Source organism: Copadichromis virginalis, linkage group LG12 (genome assembly GCF_057382275.1).
Source record: "Copadichromis virginalis isolate Kocher_CV1m ecotype Utaka linkage group LG12, C_Virginalis_male_GT1.1, whole genome shotgun sequence".
In the NCBI taxonomy this organism is placed as follows: Eukaryota; Metazoa; Chordata; class Actinopteri; order Cichliformes; family Cichlidae; genus Copadichromis; species Copadichromis virginalis.
The window spans coordinates 17765158-17781075 of record NC_140629.1 but is presented as its reverse complement, the minus strand read 5'-3'; the positions used below and the strand labels follow the sequence as shown (position 1 = coordinate 17781075).

General features: G+C 44.8%; 1 protein-coding gene across 4 annotated transcripts in view; it reads right to left on the bottom strand.

Annotated features, from left to right (window-relative positions):
- The window catches only part of LOC146696801 (GDNF family receptor alpha-2-like), a 75883-nt gene that overhangs the window by 57051 nt on the left and 2914 nt on the right, over nt 1-15918 (bottom strand). The gene's annotated exons all lie outside the window — the stretch shown is intronic.

Genomic DNA, 15918 nt, shown 5'->3' with positions numbered 1-15918 from the left:
TCATCAACCACGGCCTGACTATGAGGGAAGCTGGGCAGAGAGTCCACCCACATCTAAGCCGCTTCACAGTGGCATCTGTAATAAGAAAATTCCGACTAGAAAACAGGTCTGTCTTCACCTCTCTGCCTTCTACTCTACTCAGATGGTTTTCATAGTACTGTTCTACAGTTACCATATCAAGTGTACAGGGTATTGCAGGGTGCTAATGCTCCTTTTGCAGCCAAAGTGGTAGTTTCTGTGAAACATAGCATGATTACTTATATTGAAGTACAGTGGATGATACAGTATATACAGTGAAGTACTGTAAGAAAAATAAGCAAACCGATGACAATATGTGGTTGTATTTCTCTAGAATGACTCGAAGACCTTCTGGGGGAGGACGCCAACGCCTGTTCACACAACGGCAGGAACTTGCTGTTGTGGACCTAGTGAGGGCAGACAATGCCATCCGTCTCCACCAGCTACGACGGAAAATACTTGCAGACAGGCAAGTGTTCAGCAACATAGACCATGTGAGCATCACCACCATCAGACGCATCTTGGGTAAACACAGCATCACCATGAAGCAGCTCTACAGAGTCCCATTCGAGAGGAACAGTGACAGGGTCAAAGGACTTCGAGCTGAATATGTACGGGTACGTGTAACTGTCCCTTACATTTACAATACAGTATTGGTGAAGTCCAGTAGCAGCTGAATATGTACCATATCAGTACCACATGGATCCATTCTGAGAGCTACACAGGTACCTGTGTGATGGGGTGAGGGTGCTGTATGTGTAGCACTGTAGTACAGTGATATGTTCCCCTTTTTTTCAGAGAATCTTGGCCATGGATGGAGCTGCACAGCCTCATGAATACATTTTCATTGATGAAGCTGGATTCGACCTGAGCAAAACAAGACGACGGGGTCGTAATGTAATTGGCCAAAGGGCAATTGTGCACGTCCCAGGGCAGCGCGGGGGAAACATCACATTATGTGCCGCCATATGCCTTCGAGGGCTTCTGCATCATCATGCAAAACTAGGTCCATACAATAGCCAACACATACTCACATTTCTAGATGCTCTCCATGATATAGTTGTACAGAACAGACCAGATCAGCCCAGGTTTGTGGTGATATGGGATAATGTCAGTTTCCATCGGGCTGCTCTGGTCCAGGCCTGGTTCTCCAACCAAAGTCAACTTGAAGTGGTATGCTTGCCCCCTTACTCACTATTTTTAAACCCTATAGAGGAATTTTTTTCGGCTTGGAGATGGCGTGTATATGACCGCCAACTACATGCCTGCATGCCTCTTCTGCAGGCAATGGAACAGGCCTGCGGCGACATTCAGGTGACAGCAATCCATGGATGGTTTTGACATGGAAGAGGATATTTTCCCCGGTGCCCAGCGGGAGAAGACATTGCTTGCGATGTTGATGAGGTCCTGTGGCCAGACCCCAACAGACGGCGGGATCCATGAGCCCACGTATGCACAATTGTCATGATTTTTTGTTTACAGTATAGTGTTTTTTCTATTACTGTATTATGGGTTGTTTTTTTTTTTTTGTTTTTTTTGCTTTATCTGAATTCATGGTACTGCAATGTACAATATTGAGTAGGTCTATTTGCTTTTTTGGTTGTTTGCAAATGTGTCTCCTGAAAATATGCCTTCTGTCATGGTCCTGGGCCATGTGGGCCCAGTATTCTTAGTTTTCATGTATTTTTGTATTTTGTTCTTTATTTAGGCCATGCTTCCTGGGTTGATCTGTTACGTTGTTCCTTATGTGTTTTCCCTTCGTGACTCTTACCCCCTGTGTGCCCCTCTGTGTATTTATGAGCCCTCGTCTCTCTTTGTGCTTTATTCTATGTTTTCCCCAGCCCGTTATGTCTGCGTTCTCCCCGTGCTCTCTCTCCTCCTGTTTGAACCTCTGTGTACTTCCTGCTTTACTTTGCCCATCTCCCATCAGTGTTACGTTCACTCCTGCCGTGTCTTGTTATGATTATCAGTGTCACCTGTGTTCCCCGTGTGCATCCACTTCCCCTGATCATCCCTCATGTGTATTTAGTCTCTGTGTTTCGTACAGTCTGTGTCGCGTCGTCTGTGTTCCCACCCTCCGTGTTTCCATGCCCGGTCTATTGTATTCCAAGTCATAGCCTTACCTTAGTTTATTCCCAGTTTAGGTTTCTGTTTAGTTATTGCTCTTGTGCTGCCCTTATTCTGGTTTGCTTCTTTTGTATCCATCAGCCACAATAAAAGGTTCGCTTTTTGTTTAAGTTCACTTCCGTGTCACTCGTGTCTGCACCTGAGTCCTCCACGCACTCTCCACACGGTCTGTCACAGCGGACTGTGACACCTTCTGAATGAACAATGGAAATCAAAGACTGCAGTGCTTTATATAAAGTAGACTAGTGTGTTCCTCCTGCTCTGTAAGTGTTTGCATATGATGCAAGTATGTGTCATTTTGTCAACAGAGTTACATTTTGACAAAGGAATGTTAGGTTTTGATAGCAGAGTTTAGGTTTTGAGAGTAGAGTTTCAATTTGGTGCAGATGTGAATGGTATATTTCCCAGTGTTGTGTCATGTTTACTTGTGTTTAGGGTTTTGGCACAATGAGCAAAGTTTTGCAAAATGTGTTCAGGCAACGGGCAAAAACTGTAAATCACATTATAATAAAATGCATTAATATTTCCTCTTATGTGTTCATCTCGACAAAGACAAGTTGTACCACAAACGCATTTTTTAAAAATTGCACTTAACAAAACAAAAGTTGAAGGGTATATTCTGTTAACAGCTCAGCTTTTGAAGTTATATTGACATTTTAAACTCAATTTCAAACCATACAAATAGAATATTGGTATTAGCTCAGAATAATATTTCAAGTCACAATTTCAATCCAGCATGGCGTGTTGGGCAAATATAGCTAAAAAAGGAGAGGGAAAAAAAATGAATGTTGAGTTTTTTCAGCCCTTCCTTTGGCTATGTGAATGCAATGTTGATTAAAAAAAAAAAAAAAAAAAGCGTTCCACTCTCACGTACCTAAATCATCCCTATGCTTGGCGCCAGGTGCTAAATGTTGAATATTGATAGGGAAAAACAGTGACTAATCCTTTCACACACTTTGTAGGTGATACAAGTTCCAATTTTACAATAGTAAGACTTAAATACTCAATATGAAGCAACATAAATACTTACTGTAAAGATATTTAGAGCTGCTGTATAGACAATCTGGTTATTAAGTAAGGTATGGCTATATAAAACATACGACTCGTTTCTTCTGCTTTAAATTCCTCTATATGGAAAATAGAGGGAAAAACGCAAGTAGCTATTTTATGAGCAGAGTTAAAGGCGAGCGATAGAGAGAAAAAGAGGCCTTGTAGTTGACTTCTATGATGCGCATTCATTCAGCACCTCTGTGAACCTTTCTGCAGGAGTGAGTCTTAATGCCCACATCATGACAGTATTCAAAGAGCAGAAAGCCCCGCCACTCACTCCCGCCTCTGATAGAGAACCTAGAGAACTCACTCCGCTATAAAAGGCTAATCTAAACCCCACTACCTGGCCCTCATTTCAGCTGCACTGTCACACTCTATACTAGGCTCAAAGTGAATGGGAGTAATTTTCGGCCAGTTCACCTTACAGTATAGAAAATCATTAGACAGATTTACCAGGACAAACAGTGCCTGTTTTGTCATCCTATTTTACTGATCCCTTTCACATTTGGGGATGAAAGATGCTAGGGGAGAAGGAAGGATGAAAAGGACAAGGAGGGGAAGCTGTGAAAGACCGTATTGATCACACACAGGATCTATTGACAGGTCCCTTCCTCTGATGATGAAGCGGCTACCTAGTGAGTACCGTATGGGTCTCCAGCTCAGGGAGGGAGAAAGCAAAGAGGACACATTCAGCATGCAAGAGCCTGCTCGCCGTATACCCTGACATGCAGGGCAGGCTGGAAAAATGTTCTGCTTATGACAGTGGATGGCTAAGGTAATGGCCAGTGACTGCCACCATTGCTCATAGTAATGATGGTTTCACCCAGGAATACTGTGTACCTTTGCAACCGCCACCCCCCTTCCTCCTGTAGCACCCTCCATGACGCTCTCTCTCTTCTTCTCACTCCTTTTCCGTTTCTCTCTTAAGTTTCCTTGCCCCCTCATCATTTATCTACCATCCCGTCCTCGCTTCTTGCCCTCGCCTCCTGTCTTTTCTCTTGCTCTCTCCATTACTCCTCTTCACCACCGAAGTCTACCATGATGTCCACGGCATTCTCACACTGTCCATTTCGTGTAACGTCCCGCAGCATTAGGGGCCGCCCTGTGGCATTAGAATGATGTAGCGACATATTAAGCAAGTGACCTTTGCAATGCTGACGTTCATAAAAGTGGAGAAAATAAATCACTCCGCAAAATTGCGGCATTCTCGTCATTTCATGTAAAGACTCCTCTCACAATGAGCTGGAACAAACTAATGGAGCACTCCTTCCTCTCACTGAAGAGAAAGTTAGCTAATTAAATTGCTATGAATGATATTCACAAAGGCTCCTGCTTTGAGGGCCAGGGCGTGATTTCACAGCTGAGGCTGGGGAAAAAATGTGTATGTTAGAGGTATGGAACTTATTGTTTAAATCTTCAATTGTGCAATATTCACACGAGCCCCGGAGCATAATTGAGAGCCACCTATGCAATATTCCCCTGTGTAGCAGCCAACAGTTCTTTCTTAATTACTTCTTTTATGGATTCAAGAGTCCTGCACAGATTCACTCGCCTTGCACTGACACGGGCCCATTCAGAGCAGAATCCATCCATTATCCATTAAGGACAGTTGCACTGATGCATTGAATTCAGCTGCCATCTTCTGTGAGAAAACACAATTAACATGACACCATTTACCCTACCACTGAAAAAAGATTTTCAAGATTTTAAGACAAATGGAGGCAGACTAGAATAATGGGAGATGTGGCCCCACATTCTAGCTTCATGGCCTTGTTATTCCACCACATTCACAAGGGTAAGGACATGGTGTGAAATGTAAAATGTTTCAGAAGTGTAGTTAAACACCTGCTGAGATGTGTCAGCTTGCTGATATTTCAAGAAGACACATCAAGCAGCACTAGATGACGGTTATGAATCATACTGCTGTCACTTTGTCGAGGCGCTTTGTATGTTTTCTCAGCCTCGGCACACTTTTTTCTCACGCGTTGTCAACTTTGAAACACTGGTCACACTCACTTGGATTGTAATTTACAGTCACATCTCATGGACACAGAACATACTTCAGCTTGACGGCCTTTCCGTCAGGCTATCTCATGGTGAGTCTGGGTTTGACTTGGTCAATGTTTAACTTTAAAGTCTCTGGGTATAGTGTCAAATACGTTGACATTTTCAGTTTTAAGGCTGACAGAGCTATGTGAGAGAAGTGCGAAAGGGTGGATGTCGCACAGTTTAACACTGAGGGCTAAAGCATGAACCCCATCATCAGTCTGAAATATGTGGCAGCACAAACCAGACATTACACTTACTGACTGTTGTTGCTTGGCTACTGGTTAACACAAACCAAAACATCCAATATTCCCTTATTGTCCTCAATGAATCCAAGGTGAACACATAGCAGCTGGTGTTTTCTTTCTTTTTTCTTTGTTAGTGAGTCTACATCGTTATTATAGAAAAAAAACATCATCACGCAGATACATATTTTTGAATGTTTGAACAACAGAGGAGAAGCATCAAATATCACCCACAGTAACACTTATTAGACAAAAAGTACTATCACTGGCTACCATCTGGATTTCCAGGATTCCTGCCACGATCCAGAGCCGCACCAACATTTGATGGCTTCAACTGTCAGTGATGAAAAACGTGACCTTCGTTGAGAAGCTTGTTTTCTCCCACACAAACCAAGGTCTTTTGATGGCTTTGCCTCTGCACATTTTACAGATAACTGAAGGACTTAGGTAACACAAGAAATAACATTGCTGTGTCAAGTTTGAGGACCAGTTATGCTATTCCCTAAATATGATATGATTACTGACAATAAAGTCCTAAAATTTCTCAAATTTCCTAAAATTTTAGGAACCGTCGTGAACACGCTTTCACTATGAATCTTGGAAGTTATTAAATATGTAGTCAAAGGAGCTTGCAAAGAAAAGCGTCTGGACTTCTTTAAGTTAGTTGAAGACGTTTCACCTCTCATCCGAGAAGCTTCTTCAGTTCTAAGGTCAAATGGTGGGGAGTCCCAGATTTAAACCTAGTGGGAGTATCCCCCCACATCATCACGCAGATACATATTTTTTGAATGTTTGAACAACAGAGGAGAAGCATCAAATATCACCCACAGTAACACTTATTAGACAAAAAGTACTATCACTGGCTACCATCTGGATTTCCACGATTTCTGCCACGATCCAGAGCCGCACCTAGTGGGGGGATACTCCCACTAGGTTTAAATCTGGGACTCCCCACCATTTGACCTTAGAACTGAAGAAGCTTCTCGGATGAGAGGTGAAACGTCTTCAACTAACTTAAAGAAGTCCAGACGCTTTTCTTTGCAAGCTCCTTTGACTGCGATGACCTGGATGACTGAGAACCTTCACAGACATATTAAATATGTATCACAAATCTAATATCTGAATCTGCAGCAGCTTTACTGTACAAGATTTTTGAGTTTAATGAAAAGTCCAATGTAGTCAAACAAAATAATCTTCAATACAAGAGATAGGCAGTTATGAAACCAGATGTAGAGGGCAGTAAAAGCCCCAAACTGTCAGCACTGTAAGAGATTTGTTGAAAATAAGCACTATGTATCAGTGCTTGCTGTTGTTGTAATTAATGAGGTCTACATTCTTTATGCTGATGCCAATACTAATTTCTCAGGGAGGTGCAAACACACACACACTTTTAGAGGCATATTTGTTTTCTTTTGTTTGTTAAGCCACTTGACATTAACCTATGAATCATAGAAAACTCACCTCCCTTATGCGATGAAGCAGTGCTGTGTCTACGCACAACAGATAACTTAGCAAAGAACCAGTTTTTAGACACTTCATTACTAGCAGCCTGTCACAAAAACACACAGTTTGTTCCCATCTCTTTACCCGAATCTACATCAATGTCAAAGATAACACAGTTTAACAGACATAAAATTATATTTTGGTTACAAAAGTACAGAAATTCTGTCTTGCCTGATTTCCACTTCCTACACTGTATAGTGTATATTATCTTTACACTAGACTGTATACAGATGGCATAGGGGTGTAATTCAGTGAATTAATCTAAGCATCATGAGCTTAAATGCAAATTAGTCTACTACATTTGATGTAACCCAATACTGGCCATAAGGACCACAGCCACTGTGCACCATAAAAATAAAATAAATAATAATAATGGATTGCATTTATATAGAGCTTTTCGGGAGCCCTCAAAGCGCTTTACAATACCACTATTCATTCACTCTCACATTCACACATTGGTGAAGGCAAGCTACAGTTGTAGCCACAGCTGCCCTGGGGCAGACCGACAGAGGCGAGGCTGCCATATCGCGCCATCGGCCCCTCTGGCCAACACCAGTAGGCGGTAGGTGAAGTGTCTTGCCCAAGGACACAACGACCGAGACTGTCTGAGCCGGGGCTCGGACCGGCAACCTAAAGTCATAATAAATTAGAGAATAAGCTGAAATACACAGAATCAGTCCCCTGAAAGTCAAAGTGCTTAACAGTTAGAAAGTTAAAATTCACACAGAAGAAGAAGTTTCAAAGCTGGAAAGTAGCTGAATATCTTTTAAACATACATTAGAAAAAGCTGACTAATGACAAAAATAATGACAAAAAATCTGAATGAATATTGAAAGCTCATATTCTTTAACCACTTGAAGAGTGGAATTATGTGTTTTAAATGTCTAAACTCAGGAATCTCAAATAAAAAACAGAATATTTGTCTGTTGTGTGTGTGTGTGTGTGTCTGTGTGTGTGTGTGTGTGCGTGCGTGCGCGTGTGTGTGCGTGCGTGCGCGCGCGTGTGTGTGTGTGTGTGTGTGTGTGTGTGTGAGTGACTGCGCACACTCTCACACAACTTTTTCTTTTTTACATTGTTTTCAACAATTGACTTAACAGGTAGCTACCATAATTGTTAATCCATCTAAGACCTACGTGTAAACCATCCACACAAAATACAGTTTAGGCCAGCGGTCCCCAACCCCCGGGCCTTGGACCGGTACCGGTCCGTGAGTCGTTTGGTACCGGGCCGCGAGAGTTGAGTCTCAGGTGTGAAATGTATGGTTTTCAGGGTTTTTATCGGTTTTCAGTGTTATTTTGTTATCGTTTTTATCGTTAACTCGGTTTTCCTGGGTCTTTTCACGTGTGTTATGAATAAATCTTCTTTTTTTCGGTACCGGTACTAGTTTTATTTTGTTGTATTTATCCGCGACACCTTAAAGGCAGGTCCGTGAAAATATTGTCGGGCATAAACTGGTTCGTGGTGCAAAAAAGGTTGGGGACCGCTGGTTTAGGCCATAAGTATCTGGACAGATAAAAACGCACCATTTTATCTTATGTTATGTTTTCATCATCTCTTCGTTAGTCTTCATTATCTGTATGAAGACACGTTGGTTTCAGTGGTTTGAGCTCCATTTCGTCTCACATTGGTACAAATTCTTACATATTAGCATATCTTGGACAAGACTAGATATGCTGCTAGTTAAAGAGATTTCTAAAAAGATGAGATTATAAAGCATGACTGGGCCTCATATATTTCAGTCAAAGCATCTTCTGACTATTGAATTCAGACTTCTTTAACCTGATCTCTGTCCATTTAGATCCAAGGTAGCTGCATACAGCCCAGCTTTGATCTCAAGTGTTACAATGCCCTATCTTTCTTTAAAAGTAAAGAGATAAACAGTCACATTTAATAACCAAAACATGAAAAGCATGAAAATGCTTTAAGATGTAAGTGCAATTTCAAAAGTATGTCTTTGCCTGCGAAATAACATCGCAGCACACACATTTAATAGATTACAGAGTTTCAAAAGTGTGGATGCTGGGCAGGCACACTGTTTTCATACTGAAGTCTTTTTCTCTTTGACTTCATAATCTGCCATTCTAGAAAGAGACGTTCACATGTTTGTGTCTTCATCTCAGTAACACACATATGCATGGATGAAATGATTTTTATTTCGTACACTTTCCCAGCAGCAGCATCTCTTCATTATCTTTATGTCTGCAGACATGCTTCTTTCAGTGGTTTGAGGTCTGTTTTCTCTCACACACAGATATTTTCCACACGCATCAAAAAGGTTTTTCACATATCAGCGATTTGTGTGTATGCTTAAGTTTTGTCCACACATTCATGTGTTGTAGAGGCTAAATTTTAATAAGTTTAGTGGTTCTGTGACTTTGATGCTGAAATTTGCATTTGGTGGTGTCACGGCTGGCGGAGGGAGCCGTGTGGTGTGGAGGAAAAGGAGGACCCAAGATGCAGCAAACTGATGATACGAGTGATGTTTTATTTACAAAGGTGGCGGTGACAAAAACAGGCAACGAGGTATGAGTACTTTACAAACGGAAACCTAAACTGGGAGAAACTAAATAGCAAACCTGAGACCGTACAAAGGGGGTGCGGGGCAGAGGGACGCAGAGACAGGACACCATGGAACGCAGATGAATGCAGAGATACGCAGAAATACACGGATGAGTGCAGACGAGCCGACGAGGAGCACAGGCAGACACCAACTATAAATACACACACCAGGTAATGAGGAAATGGCACACAGGAGGGGACACAGCTGGAACTTAATGGGCATAACGAGACACAGACCTACAAAGTAAAACAGGAAATCTAGAACCCGAACCGGACACAAGGGGGGAGGACACAGAATAACTAGAACAGAGGGAAATAGTCACAAAACGCTGGGTCAACGACCCAGGACCATGACAGTACCCCCCCTCCAAGGGCTGGCTCCAGACAGCCCAAAACAAAAACAGACGACCAACCCAGGGCGGGCGGCGGGGGCCCAGGACGGAGGGACCAACACCGAACAAAACAAGCTCCAGCGGACCGAGGGAATTGTCCAAAACAAAAACACACATGCTGGAGTACCAGGACAAAACACAGTTCAGGAGGCCGGCCCAGAGGCTCACAGCTCAGAAGTCCAGGACAGTTTATCTTCTGAGGCCGGCCACGTCGGCGACACAGCTCCGAAAGCCGACCGAGTGGAAGGCAGCGGTGGCGGAGCGGAGGCAGTTCAGGGGGCCGATCGTGCACACGGCAGCGGCGGCGACGCGGAAACCGTTCAGGCGGCCGACCGTGCGGACAGCAACGGCGGTGACGAGGAAACAGTTCAGGCGGCCGACCGTGCGGACAGCAACGGCGGCGTCTAGGAGGTCGTCCATAGTGACGATGACGCTCCACCAGCGGCCTGGCAGATGACCGCCGATGTCGAGGCGGCAGTTTGGGACCCGAAGGTGGCGTGGCCGTCGCAGCACCAGACGAGACCGAAGCAGAGGCTGGACCAGACGAGGCAGCTGATGAGGATGCTGAAGCAGAGGCCGGACCAGGCGATGCTGACGAGGATGCTGGAGCCGGGCCAGGCGATGCTGAAGACACGAAGGCTGGAGCCGGACCAGGCGAGGATGAAGCAGAAGCAGAGGCTGGACCAGACGAGACTGAAGCAGAAGCAGAGGCTGAAGCCGGGCCAGGCGTGGGTGAAGCAGTGGCTGGACCAGGTGACGGCGTGGGTGAAGACACAGAGGCCGCAGCTGGCGAGGATGGAGACACAGAGGCTGCAGCTGGTGGCGATGATGGGTCTTGGGGCTGGACGGGCTCCTTGGGCCTCCCAGCTGACGAGACAGGAGGCTGGCTAGGTTCTCCTGAACCTCCAGCTAATGAGTCTTGAGGCTGGACGGGCTCCTCGGGCCCCCCAGCAGGCGAGACAGGAGGCTGGACGGGCTCCTCGGGCCCCCCAGCGAAAACAGTCTCTGGACCAGTGGGCACCGGGGCCCCTGGCAGGCACAGTTCAGAGCCAGCAGGCGCACGGGCCTCTGGCAGGCACAGTTCAGAGCCAGCAGGCGCACGGGCCTCTGGCAGGCACAGTTCAGAGCCAGCAGGCGCACGGGCCTCTGGCAGGTACGGGTCAGAACCAGCAGGCGCACGGGCCTCTGGCAAACACAAAGCAGACTGCAGCTGCACAGAGCATCGACTCAGCTCAGGCAGCGACAGCCGGATGCAGTCCTCAGCTGGCTTCTTAACCTCCAGGGGTCCAGAGTCAGCCGGGGGCTGGGACCCAGCCTCTGGGGAGGCCCTGGAGTGCGTCACAGTCTCTGGGCTGGCCAGCTGTTGCGGACTGACTACTGCGTTATGTGGTGTGTCTCTCTGCTTGACATGAACAGGTGAAAAACAGTGCTTTTCCGGTTGGATGGACTGGACTTGTAGTACAGGCGGAGCTGGTGAAGATGGTGGCTGAGCTGGTAATAACGCTGATGAGTCTCTTGCCAACTGAGCTATTGACTGAGCCACGGATTGTAACAAGGTGTCTAATAGGTCTGGCTGTGACTGTAATGGAGGTGGAGATTGAGTGGCTAACTGAGGTAGCGGCTGCAGGGCAGCTAACCGAGCTACCGGCTGGGCAGCTGGCTCAACAAACACAGCCCCGGAATAAACAGTCATGCGAGCTGGCGAAACAGACGGAGTGTCTTTTCCACTCACCACAGCCGGCAGTTCCGAAGTCCCAACCTCCGGCTGTGGGGCGACGCGCCGACGGCGCGATCGTCGCTTCCTCCCGGGCAAAACCTCCGGCGGGCCGGGCAAAACCTCCGGCGGGCCGGGCAAAACCTCCGGCGGGCCGGGCAAAATCTTCACCGCCGGGCTGGGTTGGGAAGCGGTAGCGGCTGGAGGGTGGAGGTGAAGTTCGTTAAGGATGAAGTCCTGTGCGAGCGGGTGAAGAGAGTCGAGTAGCCAGCAGTGAGCAGACATCAGCTGCTGTAGCCTAGCTTCTACAGCGTGGTGAAGCTCTTCCTCCTCATGCTCCAGCCACAGGTTGACCAACCTGGAGACGCTGTCGATCACTTCCTCCCGAAACTCCTGGGACGGTGCGGATGCTGCTGGGTCCATGTTTGGTCGGCTCGTACTGTCACGGCTGGCGGAGGGAGCCGTGTGGTGTGGAGGAAAAGGAGGACCCAAGATGCAGCAAACTGATGATACGAGTGATGTTTTATTTACAAAGGTGGCGGTGACAAAAACAGGCAACGAGGTATGAGTACTTTACAAACGGAAACCTAAACTGGGAGAAACTAAATAGCAAACCTGAGACCGTACAAAGGGGGTGCGGGGCAGAGGGACGCAGAGACAGGACACCATGGAACGCAGATGAATGCAGAGATACGCAGAAATACACGGATGAGTGCCGACGAGGAGCACAGGCAGACACCAACTATAAATACACACACCAGGTAATGAGGAAATGGCACACAGGAGGGGACACAGCTGGAACTTAATGGGCATAACGAGACACAGACCTACAAAGTAAAACAGGAAATCTAGAACCCGAACCGGACACAAGGGGGGAGGACACAGAATAACTAGAACAGAGGGAAATAGTCACAAAACACAAAACGCTGGGTCAACGACCCAGGACCATGACAGGTGGTTTATGGTTTCCTGAGGACTAACTGACAGCTGAGAGTGAAACAAAACAATTTTTAGTAGATTTTAAGAATGTAAGACAAATGCAAACCAGGTAGTTTGCTTGATATTTCAAATAAAGTCTACAAGGAAATACCAAAACTCCAAAAGTGTGGGTATATGGGCTCATTAATAGTTGCTGCCATTCAAGTTGAACAAATCTCCAGCCACTTTCTGCCATGGCCTGCCTAGAAGCTCACTGGGCAACAGTAGCTCTACTAGGATCACACGTTCTTTGAGACATGTTGTTTCTCACCAATTCACCTATTTGTCTGCCTATGCCTGGCCACCATACTGCTTCTCAGGCATGACCATTGGGATGACCAATTTGGAGTCTTTTAGCAACAAACCATAATGGACAGTGAGTAAAGCCCTTCCTGGCTAATATGCTTTTGCTGGGCCTGAGTGTTGATTGCTGTCTGGTCAGCCTCTCTGGCACAAGGACACGATCTCTGCACAAACGATGTCTTCTTTGAGCTATTCTCTCAGGTTTGTAGGTATTGCTCTGGTATTTTAACACCAACAAAGTGATTCCCAAAGAGCCAAAAACCTGACATATATATCGACATGTTGTGCGGGTTAGGGTTAGTTACAACAGTGACAGTCAAAGATCCCAAACATACTGTCAATGCAGTAAAAACATACTTGGAAAGAAAAAGAAAACTCACAAGTGAACACTATCAGTCATGGATTAGCCTCCCCAAAAATCTGGATCTGAACATTATTGACGCAGTATGGGATCCTCTTGACAGAGAATGAAACAAAATGCAACCTGCATCCAAAAAAGCTGTGAATGTCCTTCAAGAAGCCAGGATATCTATTTTTGAAGACTACGTAAAGAAATAAATGACAAAAAAAAAGCTTGCCAAAGAGAGTTCAGGCTGTGTTGACAAATAAAGGTCGTCATACCAAATATAGACTTTCAAGCTTGTTAGAATTGTAAAAACTCTGCTTTTGCCACTGTATTTCAAGTATGTCTGCATGTTTCGATAAATCCCAGCACCTATTTCCCATTTTCCAAGCAGTTCCATATCAGAGAACCTGTTGGTAAGGTAGACCAACTCACTCATATAGCTGATAAGCAATAATACTGCTATGATCTATAAAGTACAAAGATAAAACATTTCCTTTCAAGGCATTTACAAGCATTAGAAAATGCAACTGACTCAACAGAGTGAACAAAAAGCTTTTTGGTTACAAATATGTTTTATTCTGGTGAGCAGTAGAGGAAAAAAACTCTTTGTTCTAAGTTAACCTTTTCAAAGCAGTTACTTACTGTAGATGTAACTAAATACATCCCTGGAATTACTTCACAGACACTCGTATGGAGGGCTAAAGTAAGTAGAGGGTCACAGATCCTAGGCTGTGCATCAAACCACTGTCAGGTATTGGGATCACGAAACAGTCTTTTGTGACTTAAGACCACACATTTAATTTTAAATTATATATATATAATTATATTTATATATTTACAATGATATATTGACAAGAGGTCTTTACTCCCAGAAAGCTGGGATAGTGGGTTAACCTTGCCTGAGGCAGTGAAGTATCTGTGGGAGGTTTGTGAAAGGAGAGCAGGATGTTGTGTCAATCCCAGTCCATCCTTGGTCCTCATCAGCTTTCTCTTCACTGACAAAGTGGTTTAGCTCTCAAGCCTGCAGGCCAAGTTCATGTCCCTGGCTAACACAGTTCATGCAAAACATAGCAAATTCTAGCTACAATAAGATTTCTTTATCGATTCCTACACTTTCTGAGATATATATATTGACCTTTGTGTATTGACAAAGTATTAAACACATTCTCTATGCCGTATCCATGCTCGTCACATCAGTAGAAATTACACAGCACTTTAAAAATCTCATCTCTCTTCCTGTTGGCCATTCATATCCTTTGACCTTGTCTGGCTACATTTCTTTGAATCCAAGTCCATTTCTATTCAGATGTTTCTCTCTTCTCCAATTGTCTCTCCGTATTAATGCAGCAAAGAAATTTTCCAAAGCTACAAACCATCCTGTTTTATCCACACAGTTTTTAAGTGGTTTAGCACCACTTCATGAGGGTCTGCTGGGATTCAGCTTTTCATGTTTGTTTCCAGAGATGGATGTTGTACACAGATTGTTTCCAGTTAACAAAAGCCTGCTTGACTGCACAGTGGATCGTGATTAGATTAAAGCTGCACTGTAAGAGCTTTTTGTTTGTGTTAAAGCAGGTTTTATCTCTAAGGGTGACAGGACCAAAATGGGTCACCGCTGAAAGTATTCTTCAGATGCACATGCTCTGTGAAGGACACACTGGAGGCACGGGAGGTCTCTATTCTTGACAGCCCAGGCAACTTACATGACGCATTCAAACCCATTGACTGGTGCGGCTATTTTTTGGGGAAAGGAGAAGGTGGGGGCATAAATGAGGCGCAGTGGGAGAACAGAAAGATCATTACATTTAGAAAAAGAGAAGAAGACAGGAAGCGAGACACAGGGCCTGAGGAACATCCATGTCATCACATTTCCCTTGAACTCATGTCAGGGACCCTCTGCTGCCACAAGTCTGATGAAGTGTTACTGGCGCTATGAGTAGTCAGCCTGGCGAATCACTTCACAGATCACCACACAAAAGCCCAAAATGCTCAAAGCTCGGAGACTTTGAAATGTCTCCATCATTACCCCACGTGTCAAAACAGCTGAGTACATTATGTGCTGCATGCTTACATGGACGCTTGGAATCTGCCAAATAGACTTTGATCACATGTATTAACAAATGTCACACTTGGGTTAGGGTTCCCCTTTAGGGTGATCTCTAGGGTGGTGCATCTCCAGCAGACAGATTTGTCCTAATATAAGGCTTGCGTGGTTTTTACCCTTGATGTGGAATGAGAAACACACTTTTAGTGACACTGGACAAGAAAAGCACATATGAAACTTTGAGTATATGGTAACTGATATAATCTGAGAGGGTATTAAGCTTCTGCACGCGTTCGGCCTCTTTTCTTATGTTTTAAGAAATTAATTCTGTATGTAAACTTTGGTCAATTGCAGAAATCTTCAAATCAGATCTGTTGAAGTATTGTACAGAGGGAAAATGACCAAACAAGAACTAAGGCATGGCAGTAAAATGGGTAAACTGGAGGACATTCTGGTACTTTGAGTCTTAAGTGATGTAAGTGATGTTTTTTTTAATTTTGTCCAATCACACTGGCGTTGGCCTGAGAGGGGAAAGATGTAGGTAGGGCTCTCTGATTTTATATTCTGGTGTGGATTGTTTTTCTATGTTCTAT